A 20,777-nucleotide genomic window follows, 5' to 3' on the forward strand; every position below is an offset into this window, starting at 1 on the left:
AAGGCAATACAATGGAGCAGACAGCCTCTTCAACAAATGGTGATGGAACAACTGGACATACACAAGCAAAAAAAAGAATCTAGACACAGACCTTACAACCTTCACAAAAGTTAACTCAAAATGGATCAGAGACCTAAATGTAATATACAACACTATAAATCCTAGAAGATAATATAGGAGAAAATCTAGATAACACTAGATATGGCGATGCCTTTTTATATACAACACCTAAGAAACAATCCATAAATGAAATAATTGATAAGCTGGGCTTCTTTAAAAATTAAAAAAAAAAAAAATTAAAAAAAAAAAAACTTCTCTTTGAAAGACAAAGTCAAGAGAATGAGAGCACCAGCTACAGACTGGGAGAAAATATTTTCAAAAGATACATCTGATAAAGGACTGTTGTCCAAAATACACAATGAACTCTTAAAACTCAACAATGAAAACACAACATGTTTAGGAAATGAGCCAAAGACCTTAACAGGTACCTCACCAAAGGAGATATACAGATGGTGAAAAAAATGTTCTACATCATATGTCATAAGGAAAATGCAACTTAAAACAACAGTGAGTTGCTACTTCACACCTATTAGAAAGCCCAAAATCTGGAACACTGACAACACCAAAGCTGGCCAGGATGTGGAGCAACAGGAATCTCATTCACTGCTAGTGGGAATGCAAGATGGTACAGCCACTTTGGAAGACAGTTCGCCTGTTCCTTACAAAACTAAACATACTCTTACCATATGATCCAGCAGTCATGCTCCTTTTCTATTTACCCAAAAGAGTTAAAAACTTATGTCCACACAAATAAACTACACATGGATTTGTATAGTAGTTTTATTCCTAATTGACGGATGCCTATTACTAAAGAAAGGAGCCAATCTGAAAAGGCTACCTACTGCATGATTCCAACTATATGATATTCTGGAAACAAAACTATGAAAACAGTAAAAAGATCAGTGGTTGCTATGTGTTTGGGGGTAGGAGGTACATAGACAGAGCACAGAGGATTTTTAGGGTGGTGAAAATACTCTGTCTGACGCCATAATGATGGGTACATGTCATTATACATTTGTCCAAACCCAGAGAATGTAAAACACCAAGAGTGAATGGTAATATAGATTATGGATTTGGAGTGATTATGATGTGTCAATTTTATGTTAATCAATTGTAGCAAATGTCCCACTCTAGTTGAGGATATTAGTAATAGGAGAGTCTATACATGTGTGGAGGCAGGGAATAGTAAGTATATGAAAAATCTCTATCTTTTCCTCAGTTTTGCTGTGAACCTTAAACTGCTCTTAAAAAGTAATGTCTTAATAAAAAAAAACCCAGTATAAACATTTCAGTAGTTTCATTGTTGAACTTTCTTCCGTGTTTCAGGTTTTAAATAAATTCCTTAGATATTATGAAATATTACTGTGTCTATTACTTTGGAATTGCCATATTTGATACGGGTTGCTTTCTAATTCTTATATTAACTTGAAATTATTTGATATATTAGTAACATTGAAAATCTGTGCAGGAGTTTATTGGCCTTTCAGAGTTTCTTTTTGGTGAAACCCTTTGCTAATCTTTATATTAGGGTGTGTTTTCTTACCAGATTGTAGTAGTTTTTAAAAATATATTTTGCATTATAGTCGTTCATGGATTTTTTGGGTCACACACATATTGCCCATAATCTATGGCTAGTGTTTTCACTTTCATAATGTTACACTGTATTCATTAAGGACTAATATTTTAGGTTCAGGGGTTGAGGGGGGAATAAGATTTTTCCTTCCTAAATCAGACACAACCTCACAAGGTATGAGTCATAAACAGGCATGCTTCAATGTCTGCGTCTGAACCTTGACACTCAGCAGGGCTTAAGAGGGAGGTATATAGCTAATATTTATTAACATTTAGGAGTGGTTTGCATACACTAAAGTCAAAGGAGAGTGAGAGTTGTGAAATTGTTCCTGCAGCTTTCAGATGCCCAAGGAAGCTTGACCCTTTCCCATCCTCAAGGGAAATAGCACTTCCATCAGAGGATCTACCAGTAAAATAGTGGTGAACTGGATGAGATTATGTTGCCTCAGACTGTACTGTAGAGATGGCCATTAAGCACCCCCTTTTATGGTATCAGCTGAGAATATTCCTGGATCTTATTTAGTGTAGGTCTATGAGAATTCTGGGGCTTACCTACACTAGTAACCCAGAGGTAGTTTTTAAATATAAGTGCTACTGACACATTTAACATTTTTTTTTTTAATTAATTAATTTATTTATTTTTGGCTGTGTTGGGTCTTCGTTTCTGTGCAAGGGCTTTCTCTAGTTGCGGCGAGCGGGGGCCACTCTTCATCGCGGTGCACGGGCCTCTCACTGTCGCTGCCTTCTCTTGTTGCAGAGCACAGGCTCCAGTCGCGCAGGCTCAGTAGCTGTGGCGCACGGGCTTAGTTGCTCCACGGCATGTGGGATCTTCCCAGACCGGGGCTCGAACCCGTGTCCCCTGCATTGGCAGGCAGATTCTCAACCACTGCGCCACCAGGGAAGCCCCGCATTTAACATTTCACACACAGTATGCATGCCTTAATTCAACATACTTTAATGTCATCAAGTTTCATCAGCTTTTTAAAATATTTAATAGTTTCAGTCTTTAATTTTAAGGGACGGTGCAGTGACCAAAGGAAGTAAATCATTTTTACAAAGAGAGATATGCACAAAGGACCCCAAGCTCTAGAAAAGGGATTATCTCAGGAACTCCTTACCCAGATAAAATGTTTTCATTTTAATGTGGTAAAATTATCAATTGTTTCTTTTGGTTTGATATATGTATGTGTGCTTTGTGGGGTTTTTTTGCATTGTTTAAGCTATTGTTCTCTGCTATTGAAGAAATAAAGATATTTTTCTATGTATTCTTTTAATATTTTAAAAGTATCTTTACATTTTTTTAGATAGTGTGGAAATTATATTATATTTGGAGTTCTATTTTATTTTTTCCATGCTGGTAACCAACTGTCCTGATATTGTTTTTTATTGAATAATTTATCCTTTCCCTATTGAATAGAAACTCTAACTCTGCCATTCACAGAGCTTTCATATATGCATAGATATATTTCTTGATTTTCTATTTTATTTTATTGTTCTATTCATCATCCTTGCACAAATACCATGCTGTAATCTAATTATTCCACTTATGTCTTGATGGATAGTAGGATGAATGAATCCACTCCTTCCATTCCTCCTTCACACTTGCCTTGGCCAATGTTGGCTCTTTATTCTTCATCCTCTGTTTCAACTTTGGACATAGAGAAGTCTGATGAAAAATCATGTAAATTTTACTGTTGTCACATTTACTCTAATTTTATTTTAGTTTGGGAAGAAATATATTTTCAATTTTTTAATGTACATATATCTATCAATCACCTTTTACAGGTCCTATAATAAGGTTGTATACATTTCTCCTTATATGTCTTGCATTTCTCTTTTATTTCTTTACAAGATTTTGTGCTTTTGCAAATGGACTTTTAAAACGTTACATTTTCAGCTGATTGTGTCTGTATAGTAATGTTTCTTTTTAATCATTATATTTTCTAAGCAACTTTGCTGAATTCTTACTGGCTTTATTAGTTTGTAGTTCTTGAAATTATATAATTTCATTGATAATATCTATAAAATAACATTATTAAAATTTCACTTATATTTCCATTATCTAATTGAACAGGTTAGGATCTCTTATACCAGTGAATGCAAATGGTGATCATGGCTGTTCTTATATTTTCTCTCCTTTAAGAGTACTGTTTTTCATGTTTTGTCATAGTGTATGATGTTTGCACTAAGTAATTTTATGGTAAGTACCAATTTAAGGTACATGCACTTTTACAAACTAGGGAAGCACAATTTTCCTTTTCATCATTTTCCTGGTAATGAACGTTATGCAGTTTCTATTGTGGTAGTCAGTTTTAGATTTTAATGGATCATGATAATGGAGCTCATCAAACCTTAAGTCAGTTTACTGCAGTGTGAATATGATATGCCTAAGTGTAGATTTTTTTGGTATTTGTTCTGTGTGGAGTTTTCTTAGCTTCCTGGACCTGTAGTTTGGTGTTTGTCTTTAATTTTAGAGATGTCTTGGCCAGGATTATTTCAAATATTTTTCCTGCTCCATTATCTCTTTCTTCTCCTTGGATTTTACAGTTGTGTGTGTTTTGTCCTTTGAAATTGTCCTGCAGTTCTTGGATATTCTGTTTCTTTTCTTTTTTCCATTCTTTTTTTACTTGTAGTTCAGTCTGGGACATTTCTATTGACATACCTTGAAGCTTACTGTTTCTCTCCTTGACTACGTTCAGTCTACTCATGAGTCTGCTAAGGGCATTTTTTACTGTTATATTGTTTTTTATTTCTATCATTTCTTTTTTGATTCTTTCTTAGAATCTCTACTTACTTATTCATCTGTTCTTGCATGTTGTCTACCTTTTCCTTTGCAACTGTTAACAAATTAAACATAGTTATTTTATTTTTTTATTGAAGTATAGTTGATTTACAATGTTGTATTAATTTCTGCTATACAGAAAAGTGACTCAATTATACATATATATTCTTTTTCATACTCTTTTCCATTATGGTTTAAAACAAGATATTGAATATACTTCCCTGTGCTATACAATAGGACCTTGTTGTTTATCCATCCTAAATAGAATAGTTTGCATCTGCTAATCTCAAACTCCCAGTCCTTCCCTCCCCAGCCCTCCCCCTTGGCAACCACAAGTCTGTTCTCTATATCTGTGAGTTTGTTTTTGTTTTGTAGATATGTTCATTTGTGTCATATTTTAGATTCCACATATAAGTGATATCAAATGGTATTAGTTCTTTCTCTTTCTGACTTAACTTCACTTAGTATAATAATCTCTAGGTCCATTCATGTTGCTGTAAATGGCATTATTTTGTGCTGCTATTTATAAATAGTGCTGCTATGAAAACAGTGGTGCAGGTATCTTTTGGAATTAGAGTTTTGTCTGGGTATATGCCCAGAAGTGGGATTGCTGGATCATATGGTGACTCTCTGTTTTAGTTTCTTGAGGACCCTCCATACTGTTTTTCATAGTGGCTACACCAATTTACGTTCCCACCAATAGTGTAGGAGAGTTCCCTTTTCTCCAGACTCTGTTAAGCACTTGTTATTTGCAGACTTTTTACTGATGGCCATTCTAACTGATATGAGGTGATACCTCATTGTAGTTTTGATTTGCATTTCTTCTATAATTAGCGATGATGAACATCTTTTCATGTGTTTGTTGGCCATCTGTATGTCTTCTTTGGAGAAATGTCTATTTAGGTCTTCTGCCCATTTTTTGATTGGGTTATTTGTTGTTTTCTTATTGAATTGTAGGAGCTGTTTGTATATTTTGGAAATTAAGCCTTTGTCGGTCGCATTATTTGCAAATATTTTCTCTCAGTCCGTAAGTTGTCTTTTCGCTTTGTTTATGGTTGCCTTTGCTGTGCAAGAGCTTAGAAGTTTGATTAGGTCAACATAGTTATTTTAAATTCTCTCTCTGATAACTACAATATATGAGTTATATCTGAGTCTTGTTCGGATGCCTGCTTTGTTTCTTCAGTCTGTGTTTTTTCTACCTTTTGCCATATCTTGTAAGTTTTTATTAAACATCAGATACATTGCATTGCATAATAGGACCTGAAATAAGTGGGACATTAATGTGAGGATTTATATTCATTTGGCTAGAGATGAATTTGTTTAGTATTCGCTGTAGCTATGGGTGCCAGAAGCTTCAGATTCTTTTGGAGTATTTGTTTTTGTCTCCCCTAACTACAGGCTTCTCTTAGTACTCCTCATCAGAAAAAGTCTGTGTCTTACAGCTACTTCAGCTGTAATCCAATTTTATTATACTAGACCTCTGTTGTGGTGCTAACAAGAGGAGAAAGAAAAGTGTTGTATAATCTTATGATTAAATCTGTCTTCAGGTGAGCTGTGACTCATGGCTGACTTTCACAAGTGTTTCTTTGGTGTCACAGCTGCCCACCACCACCCCACCCCACCCGCAGCATTAGGTGAGTCAGAAAGCTAAATATGGCTCAAGTGGTTAAGAATCACTTCTCACAGGCGCAGAGACAGGACTTATCTTTGATAAAAATCTTTTCTTTAAACGGTAAGCTCTTTTTATGGAGAATGTGTAATATCACCATTTGCATTTTCAAAAAGATTTTTAACACCTTTACTGGAGTATAATTGCTTAACAACGTTGTGTTAGTTTCTGCTGTATAACAAAGTGAATCAGCCATATGTATACATATGTCCCCATATCCCCTCTCTCTTGTGACTGCCTCCCACCATCCCTATCCCACCTCTCTAGGTGGTCACAAAGCACTGAGCTGAGTTCCCTGTGCTATGCAGCTGCTTCCCACTAGCTATCTGTTTTACATCTGGTAGTGTATATATGTCAGTGCTACTCTCTCACTTCATCCCAGCTTACCCTTCCCCCTCCCTGTGTCCTCAAGTCCATTCTCTATATCTGCGTCTTTATTCCTCTCCTGCCCCTAGGTACATCAGAACCATTATTTTTTTCAGATTCCATATATATGTGTTAGCATACGGTATTTGTTTTTCTCTTTCTAACTTATTTCACTCTGTATGACAGACTCTAGGTCCATCCACCTCACTACAAATAACTCAATTTTGTTTCCTTCTATGGCTGAGTAATATTCCATTGTATATATGTGCCACATCTTCTTTATCCATTCATCTGTCGATGGACACTTAGGCTGCTTACATGTCCTGGCTATTGTAAACAGTGCTGCAACGAACATTGTGGTACATGCTTTTTTTGAATTATGGTTTTCTCAGAGTATATGCCCAGAAGTGGGATTGCTGAGAAGTTTGGTAGTTCTATTTTTAGTTTTTTAAGGAACCTCCATTCTGTTCTCCATAGTGGCTGTATCAATTTACATTCCCACCAACAGTGCAGAAGGGTTCCCTTTTCTCCACACCCTCTCCAGCATTTATTGTTTCTAGATTTTTTGATGATGGCCATTCTGACTGGTGTGAGGTGATACCTCATTGTAGTTTTGATTTGCATTTCTCTAATGATTAGTGATGTTGAGCATTCTTTCATGTGTTTGTCGGCAGTCTGTATATCTTCTCTGGAGAAATGTCTATTTAGGTCTTCTGCCCATTTTTGGATTGGGTTGTTTGTTTTTTTGATACTGAGCTGCATGAGCTGCTTGTATATTTCGGATATTAATCCTTTGTCAGTTGCCTCATTTGCAAATATTTTCTCCCATTCTGAGTGTTGTCTTTTGGTCTTGTTTATGGTTTCCTTTGCTGTGCAAAAGCTTTTAACTTTCATTAGGTCCCATTTGTTTATTTTTGTTTTTATTTGCATTTCTCTAAGAGGTGGGTCAAAAAGGATATTGCTGTGATTTATGTCATAGAGTGTCCTGCCTATGTTTTCCTCTAAGAGTTTTATAGTGTCTGGCCTTACATTTAGGTCTCTAATCCGTTTTGAGTTTATCTTTGTGTATGGTGTTAGAAAGTGTTCTAATTTCATTCTTTTACATGTAGCTGTCCAGTATTCCCAGCACCACTTATTGAAGAGGCTGTCTTTTCTCCATTATATATTCTTGCCTCCTTTATCAAAATAAGGTGACCATATGTATATGGGTTTATCTCTGGGCTTTCTATCCTGTTCCACTGATCTATATTTCTGTTTTTGTGCCAGTACCATACTATCTTGATTAATGTAGCTGTAGCTTTGTAGTATAATCTGAAGTCAGGGAGCCTGATTCCTTCAGCTCCGTTTTTCTTTCTCAAGATTCCTATGGCTATTTGGGGTCTTTTGTATTTCCATACAAATTGTAAAGTGTTTTCTTCTAGTTCTGTGAAAAATGCCATTGGTAGTTTGATAGGGATTGCATTGAATCTGTAGATTGCTTTGGGTACTATAGTCATTTTCAAAATGTTGATTCTTCCAATCCAAGACATGGTATATCTCTCCATCTGTTTGTATCATCTTTAATTTCTTTCCACAGTGTCTTATAGTTTTTTGCATACAGGTCTTTTGTCTCCTTAGGTAGGTTTATTCCTAAGTATTTTATTCTTTTTGTTGCACTGGTAAATGGGAGCGTTTCCTTAATTTCTCTTTCAGATTTTTCATCATTAGTGTATAGGAATGCAAGAGATTTCTGTGCATTAAGTTTGTATCCTGCTACTTTACCAAATTCATTGATTAGCTCTAGTTTTCTGGTAGCATCTTTAGGATTCTCCATGTATAGTATGTCATCTGCAAACAGTGACAGTTTCACTGCTTTTCCAATTTGGATGCCTTTTATTTCTTTTTCTTCTCTGATTGCTGTGGCTAAAACTTCCAAAACTATGTTGAATAATAGTGGTGAGAGTGGGCATCCTTGTCTTCTTCCTGATCTTAGTGGAAATGATTTCAGTTTTTCATCAATGAGAATGATGTTGGCTGTGGGTTTGTCATATATGGCCTTTATTATGTTGAGGAGGGTTCCCTCTATGCCCCCTTTCTGGAGAGTTTTACAATTAATGCATGTTGAATTTTATCAAAAGCTATTTCTGCATCTATTGAGATGATCATATGGTTTTTCTCCTTCAATTGGTTAATATGGTGTATCACATTGATTGATTTGCATATATTGAAGAATCCTTGCATTCCTGGATAAACCCCAACTGATCATGGTGTATGATCCTTTTAATGTGCTGTTGGATTCTGCTTGGTAGTATTTTGTTGAGGATTTTTGCATCTATGTTCATCAGTGATATTGCTCTGTAGTTTTCTTTTTTTGTGACATCTTTGTCTGGTTTTGGTATCAGGGTGATGGTGGCCTCATAGAATGAGTTTGGGAGTGTTCTTCCCTCTGCTATATTGTGGAAGAGTTTGACAAGGATAGGTGTTAGCTCTTCTCTAAATGTTTGATAGAATCTACCTGTGAAGCAGTCTGGTCCTGGGCTTTTGTTTGTTGGAAGATTTTTAATCACAGTTTCAATTTCAGTGCTTGTGATTGGTCTGTTTATATTTTCTATTTCTTCCTGGCTCAGTCTCAGAAGGTTGTGCTTCTCTAGGAATTTGTCCATTTCTTCCAGGTTGTCCATGTTATTGGCATAATTGCTTGTATTAATCTCTCATGATCCTTTGTATTTCTGCAGTGTCAGTTGTTACTTCTCCTTTTTCATTTCTAATTCTGTTGATTTGAGTGTTGTCTCTTTTTTTCTTGGTGAGTCAGGCTAATGGTTTATCGATTTTGTTTATCTTCTCAAAGAACCAGCTTTTAGTTTTATTGATGTTTGCTCTCGTTTCCTTCATTTCTTCTTCATTTTTTTCTGATCAGACCTTTATGATTTCTTTCCTTCTGCTAACTTTGGGTTTTTTGTTCTTCTTCCTCTAATTGCTTTAGGTGTAAAGGTAGATTGTTTATTTGAGATTTTTCTTGTTTTTTGAAGTAGTATATTATTTCTATAAACTTCCCTCTTAAAACGGCTTTTGCTGCATCCCATAGGGTTTGGTCATCATATTTTCATCGTCATTTGTTTCTAGGTGTTTTTTGATTTCCTCTTTGATTTCTTCAGTGGTCTCTTGGTTATTTAGTAACGTATTTTTTAGCCTCCATGTGTTCATATTTTTTACAGTTTTTTTTCCCTGTAATTGATATCTAGTTTCATAGCGTTGTGGTTGGAAAAGATACTTGATATGGTTTCAATTTTCTTAAATTTACCAAGGCTTGATTTGTGCCCCAAGATATGATCTATCCTGGAGAATGTTCCATGAGCACTTGAGAAGAAAGTGTATTCTGTCTTTTTTGAATGGAATGTCCTATAAATATCAATTAAGTCCATCTTGTTTAATGTGTCATTTAAAGCTTGTGTTTCCTTATTTATTTTCATTTTGGATGACCTGTCCATTGGTGAAAGTGGGATGTTAAAGTCCCCTACTATGAATGTGTTACTGTTGATTTCCCCTTCTGTGGCTGTTGGCATTTGCCTTATGTATTGAGGTGCTCCTATGTTGGGTACATTAATACTTACAATTGTTATATCTTCTTCTTGGATTGATCCCTTGATTATTATGTAGAGTCCTTCTTTGTCTCTTGTAATAGTCTTTATTTTAAAGTTAATTTTGTGTGATTTGAGAATTGCTACTCCAGCTTTCTTTTGATTTCCCTTTGCATGGAATATCTTTTTCCATCCCCTCACTTTCAGTCTGTATGTGTCCCTAGGTCTGAAGTGGGTGTCTTGTAAACAGTATATATACGGGTCTTGTTTTTGTATCCATTCAGACTGTCTGTCTTTTGGTTGGAGCATTTAATCTTACATACCACTTACATTTAAGGTAATTATCAATATGTATGTTCCTATTCCCATTTTCTTAATTGTTTTGGGTTTGTTATTGTAGGTCTTTTCCTTCTCTTGTGTTTCCTGCCTAGAGAAGTTTCTTTAGCATTTGTTGTAAAGCTGGTTTTGTGGTGATGAATTCTCTTAGCTTTTGCTTGTCTCTAAAGGTTTTAATTTCTCCATCGAATCTGAATGAGATCCTTGCTGGGTAGAGTAATCTTTGCTGTAGGTATTTCCCTTTCATCACTTTAAATACGTGTTGCCACACCCTTCTGACTTGCAGAGTTTCTCCTGAAAGATCAGCTGTGAACCTTATGGCGATTTCCTTGTATGTTTTTTGTTGTTTTTCCCTTGTTGCTTTTAATATTTTTTCTTTGTATTTAAATTTTGATAGTTTGATTAATATGTGTCTTGGAGTGTTTCTCCTTGGATTTATCCTTTATCGTACTCTCTGTGCTTTTTGGACTTGATTGACTATTTCCTTTCCCATATTGGGGAAGTTTTCAACTATAATCTTTTCAAATATTTTCTCAGTCCTTTTCTTTTTCTCTTCGTCTTCTGGCACCCCTATAATTTGAATGTTGGTGTGTTTAATGTTGTCCCCGAGATCTCTGAGACTGTCCTCAATTCTTTTCATTCTTTTTTCTTTATTCTGCTCTGCGGTAGTTATTTCCACTATTTTATCTTCCAGGTCACTTATCCGGTCTTCTGCCTCAGTTACTCTGCTATTGATTCCTTCTAGAGAATTTTTAATTTCATTTATTGTGTTATTCATCATTGTTTATTTGCTCTTTAGTTCTTCTAGGTCCTTGTTAAACGTTTCTTGTATTTTCTCCATTCTATTGCCAAAATTTTGGATCATCTTTACTCTCATTACTCTGAATTCTTTTTCAGGTAGCCTGCCTGTTTCCTCTTCGTGTGTTTGGCCTGGTGAGTTTTTACCTTGCTCCTTTATTTGCTGCGTATTTCTCTGTCTTCTCATTTTGTTTAACTTACTGTGTTTGGGGTCTCCTTTTCACAGGCTGTAGGTTCATATTTCCCATTGTTTTTGGTGTCTGCCCTCAGTGGGTGAGTTTGGTTCAGTGGCTTGTGTAAGCTTCCTGGTGGAGGGGACTGGTGCCTGTGTTCTGGTGGGTTGGGCTGGATCTTGTCTTTCTGGTGGGCAGGACCATGTCTGGTCATATGTTTTGGGGTGTCTGTCAACTTAGTATGATTTTAGGCAGCCTCTCTGCTAATGGGTGGGATTGTGTTCCTGTTTTGTTAGTTGTTTGGTATTGGGTGTCCAGCACTGGAGCTTACTGGCCATTGGGTGGATTTGGGTCTCAGCATTGAGATGGAGATCTCTGGGAGAGTTCCTGCTGATTGATATTACAAGGGGTGGGAGATCTCTGGTGGTCCAATGTCCTGAACTTGGCTCTCCTACCTCAGAACCTCATGCCTGACACCAGCCCGGAGCACCAAGACCCTGTCAGCCACACGACTCAAAAGTAAAGGGAGTAGAAAAGAAAGAAAGAAAAATAATAATGGTAATAATAATAAATAAAAGTATAAATTAAAATAAATTATTATTAATTTTTTTTGTGGTACGCGGGCCTCTCACTGTTGTGGCCTCTCCCGTTGCGGAGCATAGGCTCCGGACACGCAGGACCAGTGGCCACGGCTCACGGGCCCAGCTCTTCCGTGGCATGTGGGATCTTCCTGGACCGGGGCACGAACCCGTGTCCCCTGCATCGGCAGGCAGATTCTCAACCACTGTGCCACCAGGGAAGCCCAAAATAAATTATTAAAATAATAAAAAGAATAAAAAAAAAAGAGAGCAACCAAACCAATAAAGAAATCCACCAGTGCTAACAAATGCTAAACACTAAACTAAGATAAACATAAATATCAGAAACAAATCAGTCACAGACCGAAACCCCAAGTCTATAGTTACTCCCAAAGTCCACAATTTTAGGAAAATTCGTTGTCTATTCAGGTATTCCACAGATGCAGGGTATATTGAAGTTGATCATGGGGATTTAATCCACTGCTCCTGAGGCTGCACAGAGAAATTTCCCTTTCTCTCCTTTGTTCACACAGCTCCTGGGGTTCAGCTTTGGTTTTGGCCCCACCTCTGCATGGAGGTTGCCCTCAGGCATCTGTTCCCACCCAGACAGGATGGGGTTAAAGCAGCGGCTGATTAGGGGACTCTTGCTCATTCGGGCTGGGAGGAGGGAGGGATCCGGTAATTATAATTGGAATGCGGGGAGACCCTGTGGTGGTAGAGGCCGGCGTGATGTTGCTACAGACTGAGGTGCGCTGTGTGTTCTCCCAGGGAAATTGTCCATGGATCATGGAACCCTGGCTGTGGAGGGCTGCACAGGCTCCCGGGGTGCGGGGCGGGAGGTGGTGGTGGATAGTGACCTGTGCTTGCACACAGGCTTCTTGGTGGCGGCAGCAGCAGTGTTAGCTTTTCATGCCTGTCTCTGAGGTCCGAGCTGATAGCCGCAGCTCGTGCCTATCTCTAAAGCTCGTTTAGGCGGTGCTCTGCCTTCTGTGGCAGACCGGAAGGAATCCCCTCTTCTCGCGCACCCTGAAACAGTCGTCTCTTGCCTCTTAGGCAAGTCCAAACTTTTTCCCGGACTCCCTCCCGGCTAGCTGTGGCTCACTAGCCCGCTTCAGGCTGTTTACGCAGCCAACCTCAGTCCTCTCCTTGGGATCTGACCTCCGAAGCTCGAGCCTCAGCTCCCAGCCCCCACCCACCCCAGTGGGTTAGCAGAGAAGCCGCTTGGTTTGATGAGTTCTGGTCAGCACTGATCTTCTGTGTGGAAATCTCCCTGCTTTGCCCTCTGCACCCCTGTTGCTGTGCTTTCCTCTGTGGGTCTGAAGCTTCCCCCTCCACCCACCTCTCGTCTCCACCAGTGAGGGGGCTTCCCAGTGTGTGGAAACATTTCCTCTTTCACAGCACCCTCCTAGAGGTGCTGGTCCAGTCCCTATTCTTTTGTCTCTGTTTTTTTTTTTCTTTTGCCCTACCCAGGTACTTGGGTATTTTTTTGCCTTTTGGGAAGTCTGAGGGATTCTGCCAGCATTCAGTAGGTGTTCTGTAGGAGCTGTTCAACATGTAGATGTATTTTTGATGTATTTGTTGGGAGGAAGGTAATCTCCATGTCTTACTCCTCTGCCATCTTGAAGGTCTCCCCCCGCCCCCTACATTTTCAAATTTAAAGTGGCTTTCTTTTAGGGGAAATATTGTTGGGTCTTGTTTTTATAATCAGTTTGATAATTTTCCTTTTAATTGCAGTGTTCAGGTCATTTATAGCTCATGTGATTATTGATATGGTTGGGTTTTTATTTTCCATTTTGTTTCTTCTTTGCTATTTATCTCATATGTGCTTGGTTCATTTTTTACCTCTCTTCCTGCCTTCTTTTAGAATAATGGAATATTCTTATGATTCTCTTTTATTTTCCTTATTTAATTATATAGTTGTACTTCTTTGTTTTATTTTTTTCAGAGTTTGCTCTAGATTTTAAAACATAAATATTTTACTTATCAAAATTTGCCTTTAAATGATATTACACTTTATCACATAATAGTGCAAGAACTGTACAGTGGTTTATATCCATATTCCCACTCCCATCCTTTGGTTCATTTTTGTCATATTTTATGTATAACATTCACATATATTTTACATATAACATATAACATGTTACCTATGTAATAAACTCTGCAACACATGGTTATTATTTTTATCTTAAGTGATCAATTATATTTTAAAGAGGTAAACAATGATAAAAATATTTTTATATGGGCTTCCCTGGTGGCGCAGTGGTTGAGAGTCCGCCTGCCGATGCAGAGGACGCGGGTTCGTGCCCTCGTCCGGGAAGATCCCACATGCCGCGGAGCAGCTGGACCCATGAACCATGGCTGCTGAGCCTGCGCGTCCAGAGCCTGTGCTCCACAACGGGAGAGGCCACAACAGTGAGAGGCCCACGTACCGCAAAAAAAAAAAAAAAAAATTTATATTACCTACATATTTACCATTTATATACCTTCATTCTATCTAGTACCATTTGTATACCTTCATTCTATCTAGTACCATTTTCCTTTTTCTAAAGAAGTTTCTTTAACATTTCTGCTAGTACAAGTCTGCAGGTGACGAATTTTTAAGCTTATGTTTGTTCCAATAGTATTTGATTGTTAATTTTTAAAGTTATTTTTACATACTCTAAATTTACTTTTTTTAATTTTAGTACTTTAAAGATGTCTCTCCACTGTCTTCTTTTTTACAATTTCCGGAAAGTTATATGCTTATTCTTGCCTATCTTCTTCTATATGTAATGTGCATGTATTTGTAGCTGTTTTGGAGTTTTTCTCTTTATCCCTGTTTTGCTGAAAATTGATTCAATTTTGTCTTGGTGTAGATTTTTAGATTACTTTTGCTTGGTGTTTGTTGAGTATCTTCCATCTGTTAGTTTATGATTTTTTTGTATCATTTTTGGAAATAAGTTAGCCATAGTTTCTTCAAATTTATCTCTCACTTGACAGCTTTTCCAACTATACATATGTTAGAGTGTTTGATAGTCTCACAGGTCACTGTGCTCTGTGCATATTTTATTCTTTTTGTTTTTGTTTATCTCATTGTTTCTGTGTTAGCATTTTTCTCTCTGTGCTTCATTTTGGGTAGTTTTAAAATGTTGTATTTTAACATACACTAAATATTTCTCCTGCAGTGTTTAATCTGCTATAAGTATCATCTTGCATGTTTTTATTTTTGATATTGCATTTTTCATATCTAGAGGTTTCCTATGGTCTGTTTTGTGTATCTTCCATTTTTCTCCTCATCTTAGTCATGTTTTCCTCTAACTTTTTGAGCATATGGAACATCTTTATTATAGCTGTTTGAACATCAGTATCTGCTTTTTAAAAATTTATTTATTAATTTATTTTTGGCTGCATTGGGTCTTCGTTGCTGCTGGCGGGCTTTCTCTAGTTGTGGCAAGTGGGGGCTACACTTCGTTCCAGTGCATGGGCTTCTCATTGTGGTGGCTTCTCCTGTGAAGCACGGGCTCTAGGTGCATGGGCTTCAGTAGTTGTGGTGCATAGGCTCAGCAGTTGTGGCTTGGGGGCTCTAGAGCACAGGCTCCGTAGTTGTGGTACACAGGCTTAGTTGCTCTGCGGCATGTGGGATCTTCCCGGGCCAGGGATCAAACCTGTGTCCCCTGCATTAACAGGCGGATTCTTAACCACTGCACCACCAGGGAAGTCCCAATGTATGCTATTTTTATCATCACTTTCTTTTCTGCATCTTTTTCTGTTGATTGAGCTTTCCAGGTTTGGGGTCATATTTTCTTGCTTTTTTACAATTCTGGTAACTATTAACTGGATGCCACACAATTTTATGTTTTTTGACTGGTGCATTCAAGAGCATCTCTGTGGAGATCTCTGGAGCTTTCCTATGTATCTCCCTCTTCTCTGGTATCTGCATATGTATTGTAGACCCTTGACCTCCCTGAACTCTGATCTGTCTCCACACTCTCAGGAAGACTGTTTGGGTCACTCCTCCCTGTGTTACAACCTAGAAACTGCCTCCAGGCAGAAAGTTGAGGTGATTTGAAGGATAACCTTATTGCAATTTTTCTTTCAAGAGTTATATTTCTGGGCTTCCCTGGTGGCACAGTGGTTGAGCGTCTGCCTGCCAATGCAGGAGACACGGGTTCGTGCCCTGGTCTGGGAGGATCCCACATGCCGCGAAGTGGCTAGGCCTGTGAGCCATGGCCGCTGAGCCTGCACATCTGGAGCCTGTGCTCCGCAACAGGAGAGGCCACAACAGTGAGAGGCCCATGTACAGCCAAAAAAAAAAAAAAAAAAGAGTTATATTTCTATGCTACCTGCTGTCCGATATATGAAAAATGTTGTATCTTTATACATTTTTTCTAGTTGTTTAAAAGGTGGGAGAACATATCAGTTCTGTTTACTTCATCATTGCTGGAAACAGCAAGCTCTATTTTGATCTTAATTTTTGAAGCAAAATTTACTGGGCGTAGTTTTATAGGCTTGTGGATATTTCATTTTATTGTTTTCTAAATTCCATTGTTCCTTTTATTTATTTGATTTAAAGGAATATAATATGTAGTTACTTATTCCTGTTTAGATGTTCTTCTTGTGTTTGTTTCATATCAGATTTTTATGATTCAACTAAGTAAATGTTATGGACTAAACGTCTGTGTCCCCCGCCCCATTCATATGTTGAAACCCTAACCCCCAGTTTGATGGTATTTGGAGTTGAGTCCTCTGGGAAGTAATTAGAGTTAGATTAGGTCCTGTGGGTGGGCCCTCATGATGGGATTCGTGACCTTGTATGAAGAGGCACCAGAAAGATTGCTCAGTTTGAGGAGATGGCTCCCTGCAAGCCAGGAAGAGAGCTTTCACCAGAACCTGGTCACACAGACACCGTTATCTTGGACTTCCAGCTTCTAGAAGTGAGAAAATAAATTTCTGACTTATAGAAAAAACAATTGGACTTACGGTTATCAGAGGCAGAGGGTGGGGGGAGGGGGATTGAAGAAAAGTGATCAAAAGTTACAAATTTCATCTATAAGTAAGTACTAGGGATGTAATGTAAAGCATGATGACTACAGCTAACACTGATGTATGATACCTAGGAAAGTTGTTAATAGAGTAAATCTGAAGAGTTCTTATCAAAAGAAAGTTTTTCCTTTATTCTTCATTCCTTTATTTTCTTTTTATTGTATCTTTATGCAATAATGGTTGTTAGCTGAACCTATTATAGTAATTTCAAAATACATGTAAATCAAGTCAATACAGTGTATGCCTTAAAGTTATGTGGTGAAAAATCGTCAATTATTTCTCAATACAACTGGAAAAAATTTTGTTTTTTAAGCCACGTAGTCTTTGGTATCTTGCTGTGACGGCCTGAGTAGACTAAGACAGTGAGTTATACTTTTTATTTATTATGCTAGGGTTCATAGGTTTTCTTGAATCCCTTGATACCTTCTATCAGCTTTAAGGAATATTGTTCATTATATCCTTGGGTAGTGCTTCTTCCCTGAGTTCTGGAAGTCAGTTCTTCTGGGACTCCAGTTATATGTATGGTATATCTGTTCATCATGTTCCATATATCTCTTAATTTTCTTTTCTGGATTCCCCATTCTTGCTCCTCTTAATATTTAATCTAGATATTTTCTTTAAGTACAGTTTTCCAAATTTATAGATTTTCTTTAAAAATGGGTAGTGTCCTATTAAACCCATCTATTGAATTTTAAATTTTGGTTCTGGAATTTATGTTTGAAGTTTTTAATAAATTCTAGTTTTCTTCCAAAATCCTAAATTTTGTTAACTTAATTTCTAGCTCATATTAATTAAATTTATTTTAAAGTCTGTGTCTGATGAGTGATAAATCAAATATTCTGATGACTTTGCATGTCTTGCAATTGTATCTTTTACTTTTTTTCTATGTGCTTAAATATTGCCCTTTTATTTGACTGCTGAATTTTAAAATTTTTAAATTTTAAAAATTACCTTCCAAATATTGGGTATGAAAAATTGTAAAAATAATTTGAGTATATGGATGAAATCTCAGTAGATGAGATCATGTGTAGGGTTTACTTTTGCTAAGAGGAGGCAGGTAAGATGGGGGCTGTTCACTTGAATCCAATTAGATCTGTAGATTCTGTATACTTTCTGCTCTCAACTATACTACCATTTATGGACAGTGATAGCTTTGTTTTGTCTTTTACAATTCTTATTTAATTAACTTTTTCTTGCCTTACTTTAATATGAAAATTTCCAGTAGAATTTTAAATAGAATTAGTAATGGAAGACATCCTTGTTCTTTATCTGAAAAAAGACTACATTAGATGTTTCACTATAAATATTATGTGTGCTGTTTTTTTCTAGTTTTAATTTGCTACTAATCTTAATTTTTAGCCTTAATGATTAGTGTATATCATCTATTATTTCTTTTTTGCATCTACTAAGATGAGCATACATGTTTTTTTATAATATTAAAGAAGATTTACATTCCTGGGATAAACCTATTGGCCATGAAATGTTATCCTTTTTTATGTTTTATTGAATCTGGTTTGCTAATATTTTTCTTTAAATATTTAATATGTATTAATAATCTGTGTTTATTACTGAGGTTATCCAATAAGCATTTTTTTCCATATTCACAAAGGTTATGCGGCTTTATATACTTTGGGGAATAGTCCCTCTTTTTCTATTTTCTAGAAGTGTTGATTTCAGGGTGAAGTTACTTCTTTGAAAGCTTTGTAGAACTTAACAGTGATGATATATCAGCCTGGAATTCTCACTGTGAGAAGATTTGGGATTACAAATTTCACTTCTTTAGTGATTATCGGACTATTCAGGTTTTCCATTTCCATTGAAATTAGTTTTGAGAGATGTATTTTTTTCTAGGAACTTATATCTTTAAGCTAAATTTTAATATCTGCATCTTTAGTAGTAGTGTTCCCTTTTTCTTTCCTGATCTTGGTTATGTGTGCCTCTTATCTTTTTTTCTTTCTTAATTTTACCAGTTATTTCAGAACTGTGTGTCTTTTGTCCTTTAAGCACCTGTTTATTTTGTTGACATTTTCTCTGGTATATTTATTTTCTAATCAATTAATTTCAATTTTTATCACTATTATTTTCTTCCTGCTACTCCTTGTAATTTACTTTGATGTATTTTTTCCTAACTAGTTGAGATGTATCTTGAGATGGATTTTTTTTTTTTTTTTGCTAATTAACTTTCAGTCTTAGTTCTTAAATGATACATAGATATAGGCTAATTTTTTAAAGTACTGATTTAGTTGCAATACTTGATATTAATTGCAGTTTTATCAACATTCAGTTCAAAATGTTTTCTTATTTATATTATATTTTATAACTTGATTAGGAGTATTTCTTATTTTATAATAGTTATGATTGATTTAAAGAATAATTCATTTTGGTCAGGAATAGTAGTCTTTATGATTCCAGATTGAAGTGTGTTAAGATTTTGCCTTATAGACTAGTAAATAGTCAAATTTTTAAATGATCTCTGAGTGCATGATATGACTATATATTTTATAATTGTTGGGTGTTATGTATCATATGTGTTCACTGGATTCATCTATTCATCATGTGATTAAATCTGTTTTTGTATTTTATCAATAATACAGAGAGATATGTTAAAATCCCCAGGTATTGTTTTAGAATTACCTATTTCTCCATATAAATTGGCAAAGTTTTTGCTGTACAGTCATCCCTCAGTATCTCCAGGGGATTGGCTCCACAATCCCCCATGGATATCAAAATCTGCAGTGATCAATTCCCTTATAAAAAATGGTGTAGTATTTGCATACAGCATATACACTGCCTCCTGTATACTTTAAATCATCTCTAGATTACTTATCATAACTAATGCAATGTAGATATTATGTAAATACTTATAAATACAATATAAATGCTATGTGAAAATTGGCAGTGCATGGAAAATTCAAGTTTTGCTTTTTGGAAGTTTCTGGAATTTGTTTTTCCAGTATTTTCAATCCTGGTTGTTTGAACCCATGGATGCAGAAGCTGTGGATATGGAGGGCTGACTGTATATATTTTGAGGCTATGTTGTTTGGTGCAAATAGATTTAACATGTGTTAGCCTGTAGGCAAATTGAAAATTTAACATTATGAGCCAATTCATTATGTGTTTTTGCCTAAACTGAACATTTGATTACCTCTTTTCTTTTAAATGTCTTTTGGAAACCATTCTAACATTATTGAAATTATAGTTTAGATGCTCAGACCACTGTATATAAAATACGTTAGTAATTTGGAGGTAGGGTAATAACAGATCTGTCATGCATCATCCTTTTTAGAAATACAGATGATCAGTCCACATCAAGAGAAGAATTCAGATGTAGTTATTTACCAGTCTTATGTATTCAGATGTAGTTATCTGCCAGTCTCATGGATGCACTTTCTTCTAAGCAGTGACCAGTCATATCCAATAAAAAAGTGAGATCAATAGGTCATAATTGGTAATAATGATTAAACCTTCTCATATGCTGTATTGTCATGTTAGATTAACATTTACTTCACTTTCTTTTGCCCCCAATATTTACTCAGTTCTGATGTGGTAAAGAAGTTTCTAGACTAATTAATACTTAGATTGGTAGCTTTTCCCACAGTCTTCTCATTTTAAAAATATTTTCTGTTGGGCTTCCCTGGTGGTGCAGTGGTTGAGAGTCCGCCTGCCGATGCAGGGGACACGGGTTCGTGCCATATATATATATATATATATATATATATAATTTTTTTTTCTGTTAACAGTGTCACTGAATATCTGTCTTGGGTTTATTGCTGATAAAAGTGCCTTTGGCAGAACTGTGTTTCCATTAAGAGATTTATTTTATCTCAATTGCCAGGTCATAATGCTGAAAGAAATGAGATACTA

The 20,777-nt window shown here is 36.4% G+C and overlaps 1 protein-coding gene across 5 annotated transcripts in view; it reads left to right on the plus strand.

The window, feature by feature from the left end:
• Positions 1-20,777, plus strand: part of LRFN5 (leucine rich repeat and fibronectin type III domain containing 5) — a 258,215-nt gene that overhangs the window by 127,886 nt on the left and 109,552 nt on the right. The window contains exon 4 of one of the 5 annotated variants that reach the window (XM_060294775.1): positions 11,240-11,275. The exons of the other annotated variants lie outside the window; for them this stretch is intronic. The gene's annotated coding sequence lies outside the window, so the exon portion shown is untranslated. The remainder of the gene's footprint in view (positions 1-11,239; positions 11,276-20,777) is intronic. 5 annotated transcript variants of the gene reach the window in all.

Source organism: Globicephala melas, chromosome 2, assembly GCF_963455315.2.
Source record: "Globicephala melas chromosome 2, mGloMel1.2, whole genome shotgun sequence".
Taxonomy (NCBI): domain Eukaryota; kingdom Metazoa; phylum Chordata; class Mammalia; order Artiodactyla; family Delphinidae; genus Globicephala; species Globicephala melas.